Below are 8,655 nucleotides of genomic sequence, written 5' to 3' on the forward strand. Positions count from 1 at the left end.
ATTACACAGCGTGGGAAAATTCCAAAGAATTTCCCATGCTGTGTAAAATGACACAGAGCACTCTGATTAGTGGATTTCAAACCAACCAATCAGAGTGCTGTGACAGCTAAATGTAGAAACTTACCTGTCAGTCTCTTCATTTACCTGTCAGAGCACTCTGATTGGATGGCTTAAACCCACCAACCAGAGTGCTCTGAGCCTAATTGCAGGGTGGGGCAAGGCTTTATAAGCCCTCCCCCGCCCTGCAGAGCTCAGTCTGCGTGGAGCCCTCGCCGGGTGAAGATGGATTTTCTTTTTCTTTTAAGTGCATCGGTTATATGGATTTTTATTTGGCCTTTTTTGGGGCTGAAAAAAGAAGATTTAAGAAGAAAGAAAACATCAAATGGTAAGTTTTTTTTTTTCAGGAACTTAGTTAAATGGTCATTATTTTTAGGGTGAGGGGGGTAGGTAGGGGTTAACTTTTTTGGGGACAGGGGGGTGACTAGGAGTTTGGGGACCCTAGTCACCCGGGGGAGGGGGGTTAATTTTTTTTATTTAGGTCCCCCCCAATTAGTATTTTAGGGCCCCCACCCACAGGGGTCCTCCCCCATCATTCTAATTTAGGGCCCCTACCCACTGCTCAGGGGGAGGACATTAGCCCCCTCCAATTAGTATTTGGGGGCCAGGGGGGAGGACATTAGGTCCCTCCCCTAATTAGTATTTAGGGCCCCCACCCACCGATCAGGGGGGAGGACATTAGGTCACCCCCAATTAGTATTGAGCAGCACCCACTGCTCAGGGGTGGGGGCCAGGGGGAGGACATTAGGTCCCCCCCCTTATTCTGATTTAGGGCCCCCACCCACCGCTCAGAGGTGGGGGCCGGGGGGAGGACAATAGGTCTCCCCCCTTATTTTACTTTAGGGCCCCTACCCGCCGTTCAGGCGTGGGGGCCAGTGGGGGGGGGGGGCAATAGGACCCCCTTCAGGTTAGGAGGGGGAGGAGGGATGTGTTTTTTTTTTTTGGTTTTGTTTGTTTTTTACAGTGAGCAGCCACATGCTGCTCACTGTTTAATAGACATGCCCCCTACTCGCGATATAGCGAGTAGGGGCATAATTTACTAATACTCTTTACTCTTTAAGATTACTAGTAATCTTTACTTAGTATTAGTAAATGTGGCTGAAAGACCAATTTAGGTCTTTCAGCCTTTTAGTAGATAGCTCCCTAATACCGTGGGAATTAGGGAGTTATCTACTTATTCATTACTGTCATTACATTGACTGGCCAAGTAACTTACATTTTATATGAATGTGTGTTACTTGATTGTTGTAAGTGTTGCAAATGCTTACAGCTGAATCCTGGCTACATTTGTATACTTTTTATTTAAAATTGGATACAGTGTAACATTCTTCTTCTTCCACTGGGTAAGTATATTAGTACTTAGGCAATACTGTGCTTCGGAACTTCGGTAATTTCGGAACTTCGGGACCTCAGTAATTCGGCACTTTGGCTATTCGGACATTCGGAAGAACCCGAATGTCTGAATTTCCCGAAATTCGTCCGAATTCATATTCGGTCCGAAATGAATTGTACATGTCTAATCCTTTTCTCCCAATCTGTTTCCACTCTGTCGAATTGAAGAAAGAAACAATTCTGAATAGGACGGAACTTCCATTGGGCTTATTTTACCAGCCCAATTGTTGATGTCAAAGAATCAAGGAGAGTCATGACTTCTCTCGCTGAGGCTGTTTGGAGATATTGTAGTTTTCCGATTTTGTCTCAGATTTTTATGGCCCTCTCCGGAGAGAGGAACACATGGGGTGAGATTGTGTCTATCACAAATCCAAGGCATACAATCTTTTGTGAAGGAATTAGGGAGCTCTTCTCTTCGTTCAGAAGCCAACCGTCATCTCGAAGAATGTTCATCGTCACTAGAGTATGATGAGCCACTATCCTTCGGGATGGAGCTATGATAAGGATATCATCCAGGTAATTTTCGATACCTCTTACTCTTAAGAAGGCTATTAAAGAGACAAGAACTTTTGAGAACATTCTTGGTGCCAAGCTGAGGCCAAACAGGAGTCCCCGGAATTGAAAGTGTCTTCCTAGAGTCCAGAATCTGAGAAATTTTACATGATCGCAGTTTATAGGGATTTGGTAGTAGGCATCGCTCAAGTCTATAGAGGTAATCAAATCCCCTTTTTTTATGCTTTTTAAGATGGTCTGTAAGGATTCCATTCTGAACGTTCTCACGTTGAGCATGGAGTTCACTTCTTTTAAGTTCAGGATTAGACACCACTTTCCTTGGGGTTTCGGAGCCAAGAACACTGTGTAGGAAAACTCTTCTGAACCTTTCCTCTTTTGGAACTTCTTCTATAACCCTTTGTTCCTGAAGAATATACAGGGAGTGCAGAATTATTAGGCAAATGAGTATTTTGACCACATCATCCTCTTTATGCATGTTGTCTTACTCCAAGCTGTATAGGCTCGAAAGCCTACTACCAATTAAGCATATTAGGTGATGTGCATCTCTGTAATGAGAAGGGGTGTGGTCTAATGACATCAACACCCTATATCAGGTGTGCATAATTATTAGGCAACTTCCTTTCCTTTGGCAAAATGGGTCAAAAGAAGGACTTGACAGGCTCAGAAAAGTCAAAAATAGTGAGATATCTTGCAGAGGGATGCAGCAGTCTTAAAATTGCAAAGCTTCTGACGCGTGATCATCGAACAATCAAGCGTTTTATTCAAAATAGTCAACAGGGTCGCAAGAAGCGTGTGGAGAAACCAAGGCGCAAAATAACTGCCCATGAAAAGTCAAGCGTGCAGCTGCCAAGATGCCACTTGCCACCAGTTTGGCCATATTTCAGAGCTGCAACATCACTGGAGTGCCCAAAAGCACAAGGTGTGCAATACTCAGAGACATGGCCAAGGTAAGAAAGGCTGAAAGACGACCACCACTGAACAAGACACACAAGCTGAAACGTCAAGACTGGGCCAAGAAATATCTCAAGACTGATTTTTCTAAGGTTTTATGGACTGATGAAATGAGAGTAAGTCTTGATGGGCCAGATGGATGGATTGGTAAAGGGCAGAGAGCTCCAGTCCGACTCAGACGCCAGCAAGGTGGAGGTGGAGTACTGGTTTGGGCTGGTATCATCAAAGATGAGCTTGTGGGGCCTTTTCGGGTTGAGGATGGAGTCAAGCTCAACTCCCAGTCCTACTGCCAGTTTCTGGAAGACACCTTCTTCAAGCAGTGGTACAGGAAGAAGTCTGCATCCTTCAAGAAAAACATGATTTTCATGCAGGACAATGCTCCATCACACGCGTCCAAGTACTCCACAGCGTGGCTGGCAAGAAAGGGTATAAAAGAAGAAAATCTAATGACATGGCCTCCTTGTTCACCTGATCTGAACCCCATTGAGAACCTGTGGTCCATCATCAAATGTGAGATTTACAAGGAGGGAAAACAGTACACCTCTCTGAACAGTGTCTGGGAGGCTGTGGTTGCTGCTGCACGCAATGTTGATGGTGAACAGATCAAAACACTGACAGAATCCATGGATGGCAGGCTTTTGAGTGTCCTTGCAAAGAAAGGTGGCTATATTGGTCACTGATTTGTTTTTGTTATGTTTTTGAATGTCAGAAATTTATATTTGTGAATGTTGAGATGTTATATTGGTTTCACTGGTAAAAATAAATAATTGAAATGGGTATATATTTGTTTTTTGTTAAGTTGCCTAATAATTATGCACAGATATCCCCCTAAAATAGCTATAACTAAAAACAAACTAAAAGCTACTTCCAAAAATATTCAGCTTTGATATTAATGAGTTTTTTGGGTTCATTGAGAACATGGTTGTTGTTCAATAATAAAATGAATCCTCAAAAATACAACTTGCATAATAATTCTGCACTCCCTGTAGATGCATTTCCTCATGGCTAGATCCTCTCTCTCAGGAAGCCTTATTGGTCTATGAATAGGAGAAGATTTTCCAAGAGGAATTTCTAGAATACTCTCTCCCTAGTTTATAGCTTCTGCTGTCCCAAAAGGACCAATTCTTGAAGCGTTTAGTCTTCCAGGAAGAGCAAAAAGTCTTCCTTCTTTCTTGCGGCAAAAAAGTTTTTTTGCCATTTGCAGCCTTTTGTACGGCATCCTCCAGAATCTTACAGAAAAAAAAAATCCCCCTGGAACGGAAGGCAACACAAAGATGCATAAGAGGCATAGTCGGCTCGCCATGAAAAAAGCCATAAGGCCCTTCTAGAGGCCACAGACAGGGCCATACTCTTAGCAATCAAACGAGTGATGTCTAGAGAGGCTTCTGAGCAGAATTCTTTAGCAAGGCCAAAGTCCTTGAGACTTTCCAGGAGATGTTCCCTGCGCACTCCGCTGTCAATGTCCTGCTCCAGATTTGCGAGCCATACTCTTAAAGCCCTTGAGAGAGTGGTTAGAGCCACTGCAGGATGGAAGACGGAGCCTAGAGCCAAATAAGATTTTATAAGATCCCCATCTATACGTTTTTCCATAGGTTCTCTAAGGTAGGCCATGGAGTCAATGGGGAGCATAGTTTTCTTAGCCATATGAATCACGGCAGCATCTATTTTTGGAACTGAGTTCCATAGTTTGCAGTCAATGGCAGAGTTAGGATATATCCTTGTGAACTTATTTTTTAAGGTGGATTTTCTTTCCGGCTTGTTGCATTCTTGAAGGGTTGTGTCCCTGATTGAAGAATGCACTGGGAATGTAAGCCTATTAGGCTTTAGGTCCACAAAGAACCTGTAAGCCTCTCTCAACTCCAACTTCTCTTCCGTGAGACTCAGCGTGTCCCTGATAAGGGTAATCAGCCTATCAATAGACTTAGACTCGAGGTATATTCAACTTCCTCCTCACCATCATCTGAGACCTCCCACATATCAGGGTCTTCTTCAGAGCATGAAGACTGAGGTTCCGCTCTGCGTCTCTTACATGGACCACCTTTATCCGTGGTCGATTTAAAGCCCTCAGCAATAGCTTGAGAAATCCAGAGTTTAAAGTCGTCCTTTTGGGAACTCCTATTGGAGGCATTCACTATTTCCAATAAGCATTCTCTGCAGAGGTTCCTTCCCTGGGGTGCAGGAGACGAACAGTTAACGCATTTATTGGATTTTTCTCTTGATTTTCTTGCAGGAGAAACCAAATGTTTGCTGGGGCTGAAATAAAGCCATATATAAACATATATTACAGGCTCAATCTGGCACTCTTTTTAAAAAACCCCAGAGTATTAAAAAGTATTGGCTCACCTATGTTTTCTAGAGAGGGATCTTGCAGAGGCAGAGGGGGAATCCATACTAAAAAGGGAAATCAAAAGAAATGTAAAACCGCATCCTAGCAAAACCTAGAAGCAAAACTGACCAGAAAAAGTCAAGTAAAGTATAAAATTCACAAGGAGAAAAAAAAGCCTACCTTCTGACAATTGAGACACACTTCAAGCAGCCAAAGAAAGGAGAAAAAACACTAACTGCAATGCACAGAACCAAAGGATGTGAAGCAGTGCGCTCAGGATCGCTGTCAGCCGATGCAGCATGCACACAGATACTTAGAACACACAGGTTTAAATAGTGCCGTTGAAAAACGTCAGTTCCGCGCATGTGCAGAATGCTGGAACGCACGCTATGCGTTGCAGGCGCTCGCATTATCTCTGCGAGACCCCCGCGTCACTTCCTGTCCCGCCGAATACAGCCGAGATGTCACTTCTGCCGGCTGGAACGCACTTCCGTTCCAGCGATCAAAAACAGAAGGATCAGCTGCAGAGAGCCCCAGTAACCCAGACCAAAAACAGGTAAAACAAGGAGGCAAAGAAGAGCATCCCTACAATGGGTCCCTCCAACAGGAGGACCCCACACTAGTTTGGATCCCAATAAATTGCCACTAGGCGGGGCGATTTTAGGCCCCAATTTATAGGGGTAATGCCAAAGAAAGGGGAATTTTAAGGAGGTCTAACCCCATGAAACACCTTGTAGCTGTGTCACTGACACTGAATCTGACCCAGTTAGTCCTCCTCATGCAGGCTGTTTACTGGGTTCTTCAAATTAAAAGAGAGGCTGAATTTCATTTGGAACGAACCCACGACAAATGCAGGAAGGTGGCCAAACAAAAAAAAAGTGTTTAAAGTCCTGTAGAATCAGCTAAGGACAGGAAAAAAAGACTGTGATGTAAGTGGAGGTGGGACTCCTTATACCTATCAATCAATCTAATTAATTCATGTCCTGTGAGGAGCTACCCATAAGTGACGCTGCCATGAATAGCCAGGAAAAGTGATTTTTCTGCTTATTTAAAGGGGACTGATATGTTGTGTTTTTAGTGATGGGAATATGAATATAAGCAAACTCAACCAGGAACCTGGTTGAATAGTGTAAGTGGCAGAATGTTCTCTGTGCAAAAGTTTTTGTAGTAGGAATAGTCTTGAGTGGGTACCCAAAATTTGTTTTTCTTTTGGGTGTATTTTCTACAACCTTTTTTCAGAAACAATCAGAACCTCTCTAAGTGCTGAGTGTCAGGGTACCTGAGGCCTCTACCTCTAAGGGAGGTAGAGACTTGGTGGTGTATCCGTCCAGGCGAGCGGTTTCCTCCGTTCCTCGCGGTTCATCCAGTCACTTAAACACCGGCCGCGAGGAATCCACGTCCTTTTCTAGCAGGACGCTCAATACGTGACGTCATGACGCTATCACGAGCGATCTGTCACTCAAGTGTCCGATATCCAATCGGTACTTGTCAGAGGCGTGATTTCCATCCAGAGCCAGGGTATTTAAGCTTACTCCTTACTTCAGCTCATTGCCCTGTCGTGGTTCTAGCTTGTCTAGTCACTCAGTGCTCTGGTATTCTAGTTTGCTCTATTGGTTTTGACTCTGCTCGTTGTACTACCCTGCTTCTCTGTTATCCCTTGACCCGGCTTGTCTCTCGCTTATCTGTCTTCTCGTTCCCTCGACCTCGGCTTGTCTCTGACTATTCTTTACTCTCGGTACGTTAGTCCGGCCATTCTAAGGCCCGGTATACGTACCTTTCCACTCTTTGTACTCTGCGTGTTGGATCCCTGTCCCGATCCTGACATTACGACAGGGCCAATGGATCCTGCAGGTACAAACAGTCAGCTTGGTTCTTCGGATCCCAGGTTTGACGCCATGGAACATAGGATGGATCAGATGGCTTTGGCACTACAGGCACTTTTGTCTCGTGCTAGTAATCCACCTGAGGAGACACGTACTCCTTCTATCTCTCCTGCAGTCTCAGGTCTAGAGGTAGCCACTGTAGGTGCTTCTTCCCGTATTACCCCACCAGTACGTTATGGCGGGTCACCGGAGAAGTGTCGTGGCTTTCTAAACCAGATTAGCATCCATTTCGAATTACAACCCCGCTCTTATCCTACAGATAGAGCAAAGGTTGGATTTATTATTACTCTGCTCATTGAAAAAGCTTTGAGATGGGCCAATCCTTTATGGGAGAATGATAATCCACTAGTCTATAATTATAATGCCTTTGTAGCTGCGTTTAGAAGAACTTTTGACCCTCCTGGCAGAAAGGTCAATGCAGCTAGATTAATGTTGCGCCTTAAACAGGACAATCAAACACTTGTGGATTATGCACTAGAGTTCAGATCCTTGGCGGCAGAAGTTAAGTGGAACGAACAGGCTTATATAGATGTGTTTCTGAATGGGTTATCAGATGTAATTCTTGACGAGGTCGCTACTAGAGAACTCCCTGAAAATTTGGAGGATTTAATTTCTTTTATATCTCGTATTGATGAACGCTTAAGAGAGAGGCAGAACACTCGAGATAGGACCCGTAGACCCTCCTTTAAACTAGCGCCTACCTTTCAAATCTCTGAGTTCAAAGACTTACGTATTCCTGAACCTATGCAGATAGGCAGTACTCATCTCACTGAAAGGGAGAGACAGTACAGGAGAAGGGAGGGTTTATGTATGTATTGTGGAGTCAGGGGTCATTTACGCCTAAATTGTCCCAATCGTTCGGGAAACGCTCGCACCTAAGTTCCTCTAGAGGACAGGCCTTGGGTGTTTCTACTTTGTCCTCTATTCACAACTACAAGGAGCTCAGGCTTGTGTTACCCGTTTCTTTAAAGTGGGAGAAGGGAGTAGTTAAGACTATGGCACTAATCGATTCTGGAGCTGCTGAGAGCTTTATAGATCAGGGTTTTGCTGCCAAGCATGCTATTCCATCCCAGTTAAAAGAGACACCTCTGGCTGTCGAGGCCATCGATGGTAGACCATTACTTGAGCCTGTTATTTTCCATGAGACCATACCGATTAACTTGACTGTTGGCATCCTGCATAAAGAGGATATATCCTTAATGCTCATCTCTTCTCCGTCTATTCCCATAGTCCTGGGGTACTCCTGGCTGAGGAGACACAACCCTATTATTAATTGGGAATCAGGGGAGATAGTTTCGTGGGGAGAGAATTGTCAAGAAAAATGCTTGCGGAAGGTCTTACCTCTTGGATTAACTAATACATCGAATACCTCTGACAATCCTACAGAGACACAAATTCCGCCTCAGTATCTAGATTTAAAGGCAGTATTTGACAAAAAGAAAGCCGATACCTTACCCCCACACAGGTCCTTTGATTGCAAAATTAACCTACTCCCTGGTACCATGCCTCCCAGAGGTCATGTATACCCATTAT

Source organism: Pelobates fuscus, chromosome 9 (assembly GCF_036172605.1).
Source record: "Pelobates fuscus isolate aPelFus1 chromosome 9, aPelFus1.pri, whole genome shotgun sequence".
In the NCBI taxonomy this organism is placed as follows: domain Eukaryota; kingdom Metazoa; phylum Chordata; class Amphibia; order Anura; family Pelobatidae; genus Pelobates; species Pelobates fuscus.